At 40.6% G+C, this 15702-nt stretch overlaps 1 long non-coding RNA gene across 1 annotated transcript in view; it reads right to left on the reverse strand.

Moving 5' to 3' along the window:
• LOC109282594 (uncharacterized) overlaps positions 1-15375 on the reverse strand; it is a 49053-nt gene extending 33678 nt beyond the window's left edge. Inside the window, exons 1-2 of the long non-coding RNA XR_002089617.2 lie at positions 14534-15375; positions 10955-11035 (exon numbers count right to left, since the gene is read on the reverse strand). This is a non-coding gene — a long non-coding RNA (uncharacterized LOC109282594). The remainder of the gene's footprint in view (positions 1-10954; positions 11036-14533) is intronic.
• Between the last annotated feature and the right edge of the window lie 327 nt (positions 15376-15702).

The following is a 15702-nucleotide window of genomic DNA, read 5'->3' on the forward strand; positions in this document are numbered from 1 at the left end:
TGCAATCTGATCACTAGGTATCAAGTATTTCCACAATAGAAATAATGCCCACTGGCCAATGGAAGATTATGGCCTAACACAGCACAATTAAACTAATCTATATACATAGATTAAATGTTGTTAAAATGGAATTAAGATTGTATAGAATTATCAACTGCTTAAAGAGTAGAAGCTTTAATTAACTGTGAGTTAACAAAAGAAAACCAATGGAGCCATCAGAAAGTCCATTCCTTTATAACAGAAGAATCATGGCAATTTCTCTTTGTTTAGAGGGAAACAAAGGTTTTCAACCTTTTTTCATTTGCGGACCCCTAAAAATTTCAAATGGAGCTGCAGACCCCTTTTAATTGTAAGTGTAGTAGGTAGTCACATACTTTTGATTGATCACAGTCATCTTTCGTGGACCCCCAGAGGTCCACAGACCATAGGTTGAAAACCACTGTTTTGGAACCTTTCATCCTTGCGGAAAGTATGGGTTACCAGGGGCAGGGGATGTCAGCATTTGGTACTCTGTTTGCAAATTGAGTACTGTATTATTTCCTATTAACTATAAAAACTAACACCTAAATATTGTTATACGTGTTATACATATGATTTTGTGGTATGCTCTTCTTGTGGATAAGGTGCTGCATGTGGATGCAGGAGTCTTGTATTCAGTTCCTAGTTTAGCAACAGGCTTTCCGTGGGACCTCATGAAAATCACTTTGGATGACATCCACATAGAAGCTATATATATGTGGTAAAATAAAAGATTAGGGGACAGGAGTAAGGAAGAGGTAGAACTGAAGGACGATGGAGGCAGAAAGGTCTACAAATCCAGAATTCCCCTTAAGAATCTAGAATCAAATCCGGAATTCCTGAGTCTCAGCAATCTATTGCTGTCTAGCAAATTGGCTACAAATGCTATAAACAAAGGTTGTGTCTTTCTTCACCCTCTCATAGCTGTTCCACATGGGAAATAACAGCAAACTACTTCTTCCCTTAGCTCCACTGAGAAATGTATTGAATTTCTTACATTGATGGCTCTCTTCCTCTTCACTAACCATAATGACACACTTGATTAGTTAAACTTTATATCAGTATTAACTTTGGAAACTGTGCTATTCTTATCGTGACAGCTTGTCCGCATGCTACCATTCACGTACCCTATGGTCTACCATTCAGCCTTTTGCTCTTATGTATAAGGACAGATGTTCAAAAAGCCCCTGGTAGAAGCACTCTAATTAATAGCACTTTACTTAAAGTGCTATAAGTTAGAGTGGAAGTGAGCCCAAAAGATGTTCACTGTTCAGTGGGGCAGGGCTAAGAGCCTGCCCCAACTGGCAGAGACCAGCAACTGAGTAGCACTCCTGCACTTCTCCCAGAAGCCTCTGGAGTAGCCCCTCTCCCCAACCCCACACACCCTGCCCCTCCACCAGCTGTCAGCTATCAGCACCTGTGGCTGGAGAGTGAAAGGGGGGGAAGAAAGTCACCCCTGCTGTGCAGACCCAGTCTGGTTGGCTGACTGGGGTCGCAGGGGGCAAACTAGGCCAAAGCTGCATGGCAGGGGGCTCCCTTCACCCCCAACCACAGTTCCTGACATGGAAAAAAGACTGGGCAGCAGCCTTGTGCTACATCTTCTGGTTGCCATGTGGACTGGAGAAGAGGGGTGGAAGGAACCTGCCATGTGGATCTGACTTGGCCCCCCATGAGACCCTAGCTAGCAAACTGGGGGGGGCCCTTGTGGTATGGGAAAGGAAGCCCCACCATAAAGCCCCCACCTCCCAGCTTGCTGGCTGGGGTCTCAGGGAGGGCCAGGCCAGATCCACATTGCAGGTCCCTTCTGCCCCCTTCTCCAGTCTCTTGACAGCTACAGCCAGAAGCTGTAGCACAGAGCTGCCAGCCAGGCTTTTTGGTGCACTGGGAACTGCAGCCAGAAGGGAAAGGAGCCCCCCTGCCACAGAGTCAATCCTGGCCCCCCACAAACCCCAGCCAGCAGGCTGTCAGGGGAGCCTTGCCACAGGAGGTGCTCTGTTCCCCCTGCCTAGCCATCGGGGGGAGACAGAGCCTTTTCTGTCCCCTCTCTGTGACAGCCTGAGCCTGTGCTCACCTGCTTAGCTAAGGCTAACAGGCTGCCCAGCAAGGAGGGAGCCCTAGGATGCCAGGGGAATGTGACCTACCTTAAATCACAATGGATGTGGTACAGCCAGTTAAGGCATTCTAAAACAGAGCACTTTAGTCTAATACCACATCCATTGAGGCTTAACTTGCAGTGGGACCTGCCATTTTTAAAGCATTTTAAGTGCCATGAACGTCTGTTCTGTTATGCTGTTATGGCTTTTAAGCACTTTCTGCACACTTAATGCATGTTGAATGTAACAGTTGTAGCTAGCAGAAATGTCTGTGGCTGCTTGGAGATGTTTAAAAAAAACCCACACACTTTACTGGAAGAAGCAGCGTGTTACTTCGACCTGGATCTGCAGTTTTTTATAGATCGAGTGCTTCAATGGGGCTTTTTGGCACTTTTAGCTAAAGCTGATTCAATCAGCTATTAGATAAAAGTGCCAAAAAAGCCCCATTAAAGTGCCCGATCTATACAGAAGTTGGATGAGCTGCATTCAACTAAGGGCCTGCCTCTTTTGAGTTTAAAGTAAAGCGCCGTTGTTTTTTTGTGTCTGCAAGCAGCCTATGTGATCACTGGTGTTATAAAGCAATCTATATTCTAAATGAAGATAGAAGTGATATCTAGAATTAAGAATCATTCACCACTTTCTATTATACATCCCTTTGCTTATTAGTAGAGCTTGTTGTAAATAAAAATGTTTTTTGTGTGAAAGATGTGGAATAAATTTTAAATTATTCTTTTGAAAAAAAAAAAAAGGCCATACAATTTTCAGAATTTTCAATTAAATTACTTACAGAAAAAACCCTCAGTTTATATGGCTTCAAAATCAAAAAAAAGAGAGCAGGTGTGGACACAATGGAATCCAGGAAAGCAAAAGACAGGTACTAAAAACTGAAACATTTCTTGTTTTGATTCCATTTGATCAACTCAGTTTTTCTTCTTGAAAAGTCAATATGAACCATTTTCCCTCCCCCATTTTGAATGCTTTAAGAACGCAGGCAATTTTAGGTGGGTGGCTTGGAAAGCCATTTTTCATCATTTTTTTTCTTTTTGATCTATTTCTTTTTTTCTATTTATAACTTTTTCAAATTTCAACCAGACAGACTCAAGAGTTGGTTTTGCCACTTTCTGAAATTCTGTGAGATAGTGATATTATATTTGGCCCTGGTGGCATTCATGGTAATTAAAGTTTTAACACGTCTGCCATCACAAGCCCTTGTTTTCAGCTGTCCATTAACATACATACATACATACATACATATGTATGTGTGTACACACACACACACACAGTTGCCTGATGGACTCCAAATTATATAAAAATGTAACTTTATTTTAAAAAGAAATGAATGGAAACTGTGAAACTGTGTGTGTGTGTGTGTGTGTGTGTGTGTGTATGATCTGCTCTTATAGGTGGGATCATGGGAACATATCAGTTTTCTTTGTATTTATTCACATGCTCAGTAAAAGGCTTCCATTTAAAAAAAACATGTGTTTCAGAGTATCCATTCATTTCTTTTAAAAATAAATAGTTACATTTTTTACATAATTTGGATTCCATAAGACAACTATGTTTATTGCTTTAGGAACTGCTTCACTATAGCATCTGTCTGCTACTTGATGTATTTCTAATATGTTCATTCCTGAAACATTCAGGTTTCAAATACAAGAATAAAACATTTATTTTTATCCTGTACAGACCCACATTTGATTTAGCACAGATTTGAGAATAAGGCTGCTTGACTTATAAATTTATACTTTCATTGTAATTGAAATGCAAGAATTCAGAACTTGAATTATGTATTTTCATAAATAACCCTCCTTGTGCACTTTTTACTTGCCTTTCCTTTGTCCTTTATCTGTTTTCAGATACTGGGGATTCCTCTTTATGAAAAAGAAGTTTTGCATCAGACCCTGAAAGGATTTAAGCCTAAATCCATTCTGTCTTCCCTCAGAAAATAGTTCCTCATTCAGATACCCACTGCAAAGAATCCTTTGCTACTGAGTTACATCCAGCTCCGGGCAGTATTAGATAGATCTCTAGGAGTGCTGTTCCATCATGACTCTCTATTTGTTCACCCATCCAACATCACCATATCAGGTGATCCCCCACAACCAAAGATAAGATGGATCAATGGTCAGAGGAAGAAAGGAATTAATGCTGTCTTCAGCAATTTTGTCTAGTAATATGGGAAGGGAAGGGAAGGGAAGGGGTTAATACTATAGTGATCACTGGGTTCAATGAAGGCAGTCAGGCATGAATGAGAAGAATTAAACAGCAGTTTTTACTGTGGAGCAGTAGGCAAGCTTCTGCAGACCCTTTGTCTCTAACTACTTAATTGAGGGACCATCTCCCAGTTACCAATTTCCTCAGTCTCTGTAGTTAGGGAGCATCTCTAAATTATAAATGCTATCACTGGAAATACAGAACAAAGGACTTAAGCACCTGTTAATATTCTGTTAAGAGCCTCATCTCTCCTCCTGTGTTAAGTGCACGTTGGGCGGAGACAGAAGGTACAGTTGTCATGTGACCAACCTCCTGAAAGTGCTCTACAGCCATGCCATGATACACATGCATGGCTACAGAGTGGTTTTTAAAGTGGTCAATCACATGACAAATTGATTCTTATCAAATGTGGGATCAGAGGATGGTGCTCCACTTTAGAGCACTTTAGGGAACTTGTGTTCCCTAAGGTTAATTTGTGGCAGCCCAGCCCTGCTTCTGGGGCTGTCAGCAGGAACAGAGGAGGAAGGAGGGAGGGGGAGCAAGCTGTAGGCTGGGATTTGCCTGGTCTTAGCTGGAGTGGGAGCAGGTGGATCAGAACCCTCTCCCAGGGCTCATGACCCCCTCTCCCTCCCCCCGGCCCCTCTTCCAGCTCAGGCTAAGCAAAATCCAGCCCACAGCTGACTCCCCCTGCCCCCTCCCTTCCTGCTGACAGCCCCAGAGATGAGAGTTGCAGGAATGGGCTCGGGGAGAGGGGCAGGCCCCAGGCTGCAGACAGGCTCCACAGGCTCCTGCAGGCAGATTTAATTCCACCCTCCACCCCCCAACCCAACAAGTGAAAGCACCACAAATTACAGCATGGGCTGTGTGTCTGTCAGCACCATTTGAGAATGCGAAATAGATCAAGCACCTATGGGAACATAGGTACAGCACTGGATTGCCTGGCTCTGCCTAGACATCTTGGGATGTGCAGGAAAGGAAGGCACTTATAAAATCACAATTTTGGATTTGTATGTCTAAATTCTGCCATGTTGGTCTGGTACTGGATCTTACTCCTATCTGCTACAAAGTGAACTGAGATCACCAATTATACCCACACCAAGCAGTTAACATTTGTCATCAGCTTTGAGTTATGAATATGCAGGCTGACATTTAAACTGGTCACCTAGGAAAGAAGGGTTCATTGGACCATCACTAATCCTGTAAACCAGCAGTGCTCAAATGTGGGATCCCCAAAGCTCTGGAACCACTCATCTAGCCTGCAGGGCCAGATATGTTGAGCCATGCTGCTGTAAGCCATTTTTTGTTCCTGCCCCAAAGACACTTCCCCAGTTATGATTCTATTGTTATGTAGCAAATCAGTTGACTATCCAGAAGAATTAAACTGTTCAGCATTATCCTGGCTAAAGTTGTAGCCCATAGCCATAGTCCTGACTAAAATTATATTATATTGAACTTTTGAGATTTTTATGTGTTCATTTTCCTTCTTTAAAGAGGTGCTCTTGAAGGCAATTTGGTTAGAGCAGTACTACAGTAAATTAGATGTTACATTTGCCTTGATGATGAAAGGTGCCAGTGGCAAATGATGGCTTATCTATTTTTTTTCTTTTTTAACAGGCTGAGGTGAAACAGAATATTTTTTGGCTGATTGAGCTATGATATAGCATTTAATTTAAATGATTAGCTCATTCACCTAATTAAAGCCTTGACAACTGTGCTTTAAGTGCTTCAGGTAAATTGTACTTGTCATACAAACATTATTCAGTGATGCTGCTGGAACTGTCCATGGGAAATGTTGCTTCTCTTCCAGTATATCTTATACAGTCATGCCGAGCATCTGGAACCTGGTAGTGTTTGATGGGTTGGTGCACTTTCTGTGGCCTGTACAGACCCAAATTTGATTTAGCAGAGGTGAGAATAGTTTGGATGGTTTTATAAAAATAATTTTAAAAAAAATGCAGAGTTCATTGCAGCTCTCACTCATTTCTAGAGATCCAGTACTGGAATAGCAGAGATACTGTGGTTCAGAGAAGTCATTCACTAAACAACTGTTTGCTAAATGTGCCTGCTACTTACCCATGTTATGCTTTGTATGGGATTATGCTATATATTCCTTACTTTGGTGATTATGAAATTAATTGACAAACTATGAAAAAGCATTCATCTTAGTATCCAGGCATGTGCATTCCAACAGGAAAGTTTCAGCTGTGATGTCTCAGACTTGCTGCCAGCCTCCAAAGCGGGCTCTGTAAAAGCTGTCAGAACATATTCATTCTTCACTGATTCAGGCGGAGGAATGCCAGGATGTCCCTGATTTCCTTCCTGGCATGCTTCAGAAATGGCAGCCAAGTCTCATTTTCAAAGCAGGTGAGCTGCATGGACTAGTTCCCCTCCAGAGATATTGTCACAGCTGGACAATGCAAATTGAAAGTACTGAAGAAGCATATTGCTTAGACAAATGCCTCTTTAATGCAGCAGCTCAAGCCAGCAAGATTCCTGCTGAACTTTGCATTTACAGAGCAGCGCTTTCATGGTTTTGTGCCTTTTCCATGACCTTTTTTGTCTTTTGACTCAAATCCCTTTAGATCTGGTTCCATCCCCACATGTAAGAGGTACAGCAAGGGGAGAAAAATAGCCTGACATGAGCCAATTTCTACTGATGGTATCATTGAAAATGTTCCTTCTCCAAGACTGAACACCAAACCAGATACACTGCTAACTCAGAATTAAAAAAGTGACACCTTAGTAGTTTTTTGTTTTATAACAGGAAGGCTGTTATAAAAGTGAAATATGAGCTTCTTTTCTGGATGATTTGTGTTTTAGTCTAAGGAAACTACCAAAGAAAAGAACAAATAATAATAAAATCCCATTGGGAAAGAAAGCTGGATCTGCCATCTCATCAGACTTCTAGACAGATTAATTTTAAAGGTGCAGTGTATACAAAATGGATTCTCAGTTTCATTGAGGGACCACCAGCTATGTATGTCATGATATTTAAAGTATCTCTGAGAAATAGATGGCTACTCCTTTGGTTCTTAAGTGTCTAGATAATGGAATCATGGTGAAGACACTGGATTTTTCATTATTATTAAAATCACATTTTGAAAAAAGGAGAAAATAGAAGACAGTGTTCACACCACAAATTCCCAGGGAAACGAGGAGCTGAGGACCTGCAGAACTAATAGCCACATAGTCAGCTCTGAAGCACACTACTCAAGACATTCTCAAACAGTCTGTGCAGTGATGGCTAGTCTCACAGTGCTGGGTTTTTTTCCTCCTCCTTTCCTGAAGCTAAAATACATTTAAAACAGAAAGACTAGATGAATATTACTTATATTATTTTTCTCTACATGAGCGGCTGCTTTAGTTGCCAAAGGGATGTTTTATGAATGAAAGGGCAGATGGTCTATAAGGCAACCTCTTTATTAAAGTGTAGTTTGTGGTATGAAACATTTTGACAACTTCCGCTTTATACAATGGCCTAAGTTCAGTCATGATGGCCATTAATAAAAGGTATTAGAAACAAACCTGCTTATGCCAGGGTGAATTTGTCCTAAATGTTTTAGGGACTAACAGTGGCTATTATTTTCAGTCTCAATTTCCTGTTTAAATATGTTTTAAATATAAACATATTTAATAGAGTCAACTAAAATAAAACTAATTATAAGCTGAAATCTGGGTTACCTCAGTCATATCCTACTGAATCAAATACATTTTTTGCCCATAAATGTCCCTTATCTTAGGGATCCTGACCACAAAGCAGGTCTTCAGTAATAAAGGCCACGTTAATGTCTCTGAACAGGAAAGATGGCCACTGAGGAGTGTTATGGTAAAACAATTTTTTTCCATAAAATCATTTTCCAAAAATTGTATAAAACTACATTCTGGTTTATGAAAGTACCTTCAATGACAGCAGTTATACATTTTTCCTCAGTGGAACACTATGTTCTCACCAGGATCCTTAGCAAACAACTGTCAGACTTGTATATCACACTATTTCCTTCAACCATAAACTACCTTTATAAAAAGGTTTATGTGGCCTGACTGCAAAATTAATTTAAATACATCTGAAGTACAGAAAATGAATTGCTTGTCAGGATTTTGAGCAGTTTCCTGCCTATTTATACTATTCATTTTCACTCCCACAGAAACACACACACACATGTACATTTTTAATTTCCCCATCTGCTTTCTACACTAAATCTTGGCCTATTGATGAGATGTGTCCACTGTAACAGTATGTACTGCAGGGCATTTTTCTGTAATTGGTGTGCTAATTATCAGAAGTGACAGGTAATGGTAAATAATGAAAGCAAAATTAACAAGATGAGATGTTTCTTAATACATTTTTACAGGTATATCTTGATTGCAATACCATGGTATTATTATGCAGACCACTGAATATTCTCCCAGCTCAAGGGAGAGCAGTCATATGGTCCTTTGTGAATCAGGTAAGTTGTGCCATTCCTTACATTCTTTACCAGTGAATTGTGGAGAGGTCCTCTCTTCCTTTTGGATGCACAATGGGAATTGGTGGAAGACACTGCAGCTCTAACATAACCCAAGCGGTATTATTCTTTTAGCTGCTATTAGCAGCTGATGAGTTGTGCTTGCTGAAAATGTAGTATACCCTCACTGGTGGGTCAACCAACACAGGCTAACTTGAGAGTGGTGAGGAAACTGCATAGACATAGAGATGTACATAGGCATTTATTCTTTTGTCTAATTCTATTTATTTCTTTTGTAAGCCAAACAATGGAGTGGTTTGGGTTTTTTTGGAATCCTTACAAAAGCTGCCTCAATCATGTGTCCTTGCAGATTTAAACTGCTAGGTGTTCTGGAAAAGGACATGCTTATCTGTTCTGGAAAAGGATAAGTCTGGGGAATCACATGGAGAGGTTTGGCATGGGTCCATGGTGGCTTAGGAGTATGGCCTGTGAGGTTCCCTTTCCACAAAGGTGTAAAAGATAGGACGGGTGCCAAGGAAGAAGTCACGGAGGGAAGAGCCAGCACTGCAGCCTACTCAATGAGTGCCCAGCTGGCAGTTCTGCCATGCTCCCCTCACAATAGTATCTGAACCCCTGCAGAAGCACTATTGAATTTATCCTAACAGCAGCCCTGTGAGGTAGGAAAGTTGGATCATCTCTACTGAATAAGGTAGGAAAGTTACAGAATGAAGAGATTAGGCAATTTATCACAGGAAGTCAAGAGCAGAGCCAAGAACTGAACCTAGTTTGCCTGAATCATACTCAGAAATATAGTTCCTGGTTGCCCTGAGGAAAAGGTTTGAAAGTATTTTTGTTTGTTTACTAACAGACAGGGAGTAGAAATAGTCTTGAGCAGGGGAGTTCAAGTTTGAATCTGAATTTTCCCAGATTTCCAAGCATTCAGATTTAAGGATTTTGCTCAGCCCATTATACAAATATGAGGCACCCCATTTCTAACCATAAGGCTGCAGCAGTTGACATACACATTTATTGACATCTGATGCTGAAATGGCTCTAGTAAAGGATGGCTGCTCTAAGTATTTCCATGCTATCACAACAGTTCAATTCATCCTTAACTCCCAAGCTCATTTTTGGAGTACATATATATGATATCAGGTAAAGGTCTGGTATGGGGATCTCTGTAAGCACCGATTTTTCTCTGATAGGCTCTAAAGAGGGGTTGCTGAAGTACCTGTACCAGATCACTGGAAACCACCTTTTTGGGGGGTTTCCTGCATAAGAGTACACCTTCCCATTTTCAGAACACCATCCAACACCTTCCCATTTTCAGAATCAAATTGGAATTGTCAGGTTGCCACGTCCTCCTAACTTTTGCGAAAGATTCCTGTTTTTTAGCTCATGGGAAGTGGTAGCTCTGTATTCCCTGGCTTCTCATATGACCTGTACTGAATTTTTACTAAATAACAATAACAAACCACCACATCCTCTGTTATTTTTTGTATTGAACAAGACTGTAACAATAAACTGAATATATGTTTTCAAGGCTCAAATATCACAAATACCATAGAGTGGATGAGATTTTAAACTGTTCTCCCTCTCAGAATTAAAACAAATTGTTCTGAATGCCTTTTTCTAGGGGTTGGGAGGAGCTAGCAAAGTGCAGCTGTTAAAATGGCTACTCTCCATGCTGTGGCTATGCAACTTGCCAATTAGTAAGTGTTCCAAAATATGCTTAGCTTTCTTAAAATAGGTTTAAAAGTTCTTATTCTTCCTTCACATTATTTCCAATTGTGGGCCCTTGCACTGAAATAACAATGAAGCCTTTGTTAGAAGACTCAGGTTGACTAGGCAGAGAGGTATTGAAGATGCTTAATGGATTACAGGGCTGTTCAATGGAGCTACAGCAGTTTAGAGCAGCTGACAGTCTGCAATAAGATATTAGTATTTCTGGTACAAGCACTGGTTTCTCTGGCCAGTCCTATGTTGCAGAGTCCTTTTTATTCCCTGTTAAAAATGTTAGTTGGGGGAAATAAGTTAAGAGAATGCAGATAGATATTATATATGTTGAGGGAGGCTCCAGTAGGATAGTAAAAAGTTTCCAGGTAATATTTTCCTTTCCAACCTCATGATGATTCTGTTATGGAGTCTACATATTCCACATATGTTACATATACTACTTACAGACAGTTCTGGAAGACTTTAAATGTTGTATTGGCATTCTTTTTCATCTGCTTCAGCCAGCATAAATTCTAATTTAAGTGTCTGTTGTGGAGAAGAAAATTATAATTAGTTAATGTTCCCTTTAAAAATGACCTGAAATAGCTGTTCCAGATGCATTAACATCATGATTTTTCATTAACATCATGTCTTCTGCCTATGTTCACCCACTTGAGATATTAAGCAGTCATGTGACAGCTTCTACACACCATCATCAATAACACAGACAGAGTTCAGTGTTATGGCAAAAATTAAACAAAGGCCAAAGGACATTAAGAAGTAGCCCATTACCTTCAGCATCGCTCTTCTCTTCACTCTCATCTCCAGTGAGCTAATAATAATGAAAACCCTATATGTACTCCCAGGGAGAGTAGCTTTATTAGTTTTATCATCCAGCCTAGACTCATGTGATTTCAAAAAGTTATATTGATCTGGAAATACTTCAGTAACAAAAGTGCATATTACATTTGCACATCTATAACCCTTACGAAAACAGGCTGCTTCAAGTTGTGTTTCGATTGCTTGAAGAGACCATATTTTCCACATTTAACCACTCTATTTTCACACAGGAAGAACTCTGTTTTATAACAATACTTTAAAATGGTTACTAAAATTTAACTCAACATGGAGTGTAATCATACCAGACATCTATTTGATGGAGCTACTAAACTGGAAGAAACAAATATACCAAAAAAAAAAAAAAAAAAGGAGATAAAAGGAAGTGAGCTGAAAGAGGGACAGGGAACCCCAACTGTGGTCTGAAATCAAAATCAAAGGCTGGCCCTCCTCTGGTTAGTAGTAACAAGCTGGACACTGAACATCAGTAATGAACTCCTCCAGGAATGAAAAGATGACTCAGAGATTTTTAGAGCTTTAAGGTTACAAGTCCTGCAAAGTGGGAGAGACAATTGCCTCTAGCAATGAACAGAAGAAAGCTTTCATTTAAAAGCCCAGCAGGAATGTCTTTTGCTGCTTGTTCAGTTTGTACAAGTAATTCAGAGGCTTTTTTACATGGTTAAACTAGAGGCATGTGCTCTTGTAGGTTGAAAAGAATTCAAATTGAACCCAAATGCAGAGCAGAAGGGTGCTCTGGGGACCAGACACACTACCCCCAGTTACACAGCTCTAAAGACTGAGCTCTGCTAGTGAAAATTTTTTTACTGATGTTTTCATTGTGCCATAATCTTTAAGGATGATAAATATATACTGAAAATAATACAATAAAGTAACCTGCGATTGAAGAATGACTTCAGAATTCTGCAGCACCAGGTGGGCCTCAGCTTTGCCTCAGATCTTACAGTTCTCCACAGAGTCTCAAGAGTTTGGCCTTCATAAATGTTTGGTTCTCATAATCCCACAAACAGCAGTCAAATCGTCGCTATACAGAGCAGAGAACAGTTTAGCTTGAGGCTGAGAAGAGCCCTTTGCAACTAAAGAGGCAAAGCAATGTCTTTAAGCCACCTTTGAGCTCCCACAGTCCTGGGACCATTAAAAACAAAAACCTAATCCCCAGGAAAATTTAGATCATTTTGAAGCCTACTTTAATTTGCACTGGCTGCCAACTGCCTCAACTGCCTGTCATTGCAGCAGCCTGGAATTGCCAGGTTGGAAGAGAGACTTGTTGTTATACACCTCTGTCCTCATACTAAACCCCAGCACTAGAAGTAATAAACCTTAGGATTTGTTCTTCTTGTTTTTTTATTGAACCTGATGATCACTGCATGGTGTCAAAAGTGCTGAATGGGAAGAATTTGAGATTCGAATTGCAGAAGTTGGAAACTAATAGCACATGGAGCAACACAGCCATGTGGAAGGACAAAGACCTCTAAGTATTATGTCTGCACAGCTATATTGAATTTAAATAAGAAGGAAAGACTGTTAGTTATGGAAAGGTTGCAAACACCAGCTGGCCATCCACTGTCATGCATTATTGCAGAGAACTGGGGAAAATTCACACAGAGGTTGGAGTAGTACCTAGCAGCCATCAGAGCAGAAGAGAGAAAAGATATCAAATCATCAATCATCTTGCACATTGCGAGGCAGGTGTAGTTCTCAAAAGATGAAGGGGTTAAACATATAGAACAATAAAGTTTGTTTATTCAAAGAGCAGTCTCTTGCCTACAGTTCTGTTGTTCCCTCCTGCAATCCCCTGGGCAAATGTAACAACTTATACATAACACTGGTAAAGGTATCCACACATCTTCCCCCTTTACATGTAACATATCCCCATATAATACTAACACTGGCAGTTTAGTTCAACCCATAATTAATGCACATTTGAATAGGTCTCTATAAGTCTTTGTGTTGGCTTTTCTAGTGCTATTCTTTTCTAGGTGAACTTGCCAAAACCCAGAAGAGGCATCCAAAGTGGAGAAATATTTAGCTTCTGCCACATTGCCAAAAACCTCATCCCTGGTGGGAATAAGAAAATGCTGTACCTGTTCATTTGCTTAGGATCCAGACACAATCTTAAGGATCCAACTTTTTTTTTCTATTATTACCAGTGAAGCAGTTGGTTGCTTTACTTCTTCTATTATGTCCATGCTAACTAATCTAGTAAAAGCCGCACTATCTGGGATCTTACAAGCTGGCATGTTCCACTAACTGGTGTGCCGCCTTGTAAGATAAAGTGAAACCGGAAGTGCCCACTGCAGCACTTCTGGTTTCTCTGAGCCCCCACAGCCCAGGGCAAAGCAACCTGCACTGCCAAACCCCCACAGCCCAGGAGCATAACAGACTACGCGGGGCCACGCGGGGCCCGCAGGGCCTGCAGGATGGGCAGCAATGCAGCGGGAGGGGCGGAGGGATGCCCCAGACATGGCAGGAGAAGAGGTGGCCAGGGCTGCTCAATTAACTGGCATATTTTGTTATCTGGCATCCCCCATTTCCAAGGGATGCTGGGTAACAGAGCTTTTACTGTAATTCCTTTTCAGTTTCTCCCTTAGTACATAGGGAAACATTTCTTGGAGCATGTATGGTGGGAGTATTTGGTTCTCTTAATACTATCTTGTACTCAGCTGAAAGTTTCCCTATGCCAGAAAACACATCATAAAACTCTTCTATTTTCTTGCTTTATAGTCCCTGAATGGCATCCATTCTCTTAATCAAACCTAGAGTTTTACATGTTTGCATTCCAATAATTGGCACTAGCTTTCCTGGGATTGTTACAAACTGCATTTTTACTATATTACCTTTGTATATAACTTGCAGTGCACAAACACCCTTGGATGCAATCATGTTCCAATTATATCCTCTAGGTCTGACTTTCTTATTGTCATAGTACACAGGTTTAGTTTTCATTTTTAGAATAATGTATTCTGGTATTACATTTACCTGTGCCCCTGTATCTAATTTGAAAGTTACCATTAGATTGGTGTTCAGGCTGATTGTCCAATGAAGAAGAATGAACTTCTTCTTGCACTGTGCCAATGTGGAATTCTTCCTTTTCCTCACTGCTCTGCTGTTTCTTGTGTGGTCCATCCTGCTCCTTTCTGCAAACTCTTGCAAAGTAATTGAATCTTTTGCATTTGTTGCAGCACTTACCAAATGCAGGGCATTGCATGGGTTTGTGTTAATCCCTACAGCATCTGCAGCTGACCATCGTTTCTTCAAGCAATTCTCTTTGGCCTCTGCTTGCCTGCTTCATAGTGCAGTCCTCTTTTCTATATTGTTTGTGTGTTGCCTTAGGTTTTTGCAGTCTTATAATCCTGTCTAGTTCAGCTTGTTCTGTTTTTTCCTTCAGCTTCTGCAGCTGGGCATTTGTTATCTCAGCTGCTTGGCACGTTCTAACTGCCTTTTCCAAATTAAGCTCAAGATTCTCTAGCAGTATATTCCCAATGCATGTATCCCTTATACCTAATAATATTTGTTCTCTGTTCATAGATTGTTTTAGATCTCCAAAGTTGCATGTCTGGCTCAGCAGTCTGAGGTCTTTGACAAACTCCTCTATTGTCTCACATTCTTTCTGCAGTCTCATGTGGAAATTATATCATTCAAAGGTTTAATTTTGTTCAGGTATACAATATTCCTCAAACTTTTTTATTACTGTACCATAGCTTTTCTGTTCTGCTTCTGAAAGTTGCAGGCTATTGTAAAGAAACAGAGCTGCCAGCCTGCTATATTTAAAAAGTAGCTACCTTAAGTGGATCTTCCTTCTTTGTAGCTCCACTAGCTATCATATATATGGTGAAACTCTGCTTAAATGTCTTCCAGTTTTCTGCTGCATTGCTGAACAGCTTTAACTCCTCTGGAGTTAGGAGATGCTCCATTTTTTTTGTCTTTCTTTGTACTGTGCTCCTGGTACCATGTGCAGTTCTCAAAAGATTAAGGATTTAAGCTCATAGAACAATAACACTTGTTTATTCAGAGAGCAGTCCCTTGCTATAGTTCTGCTGCTCCTGCCTGCAATCCCCTGGGCAAATGTAACACCTCATACATAGCACTCTTAAAGGTATCCACACAGGGTGGAATGAGGCTTTTGAAAGGCACAAACTTTTTGTGTGCAAGTAAATAACAGAAGAAAGCATAGATAAGGGTACTCAATCTCTAGCCCACAGGCTAAATGCAGCCCACAGAGCCTTAGCATCTAGCTCACAGGGTTCCCCATGGGTCAGAAAATTTGGCAACAAGGAAGCAGTAACCATTAATACTCCCACCCTCTCCACTGCCAAATACTCACACCCCTATTCTGCACCACCAAATGAGAGGTGGGC

Source organism: Alligator mississippiensis, chromosome 1 (genome assembly GCF_030867095.1).
Source record: "Alligator mississippiensis isolate rAllMis1 chromosome 1, rAllMis1, whole genome shotgun sequence".
NCBI classification, from domain to species: Eukaryota; Metazoa; Chordata; order Crocodylia; family Alligatoridae; genus Alligator; species Alligator mississippiensis.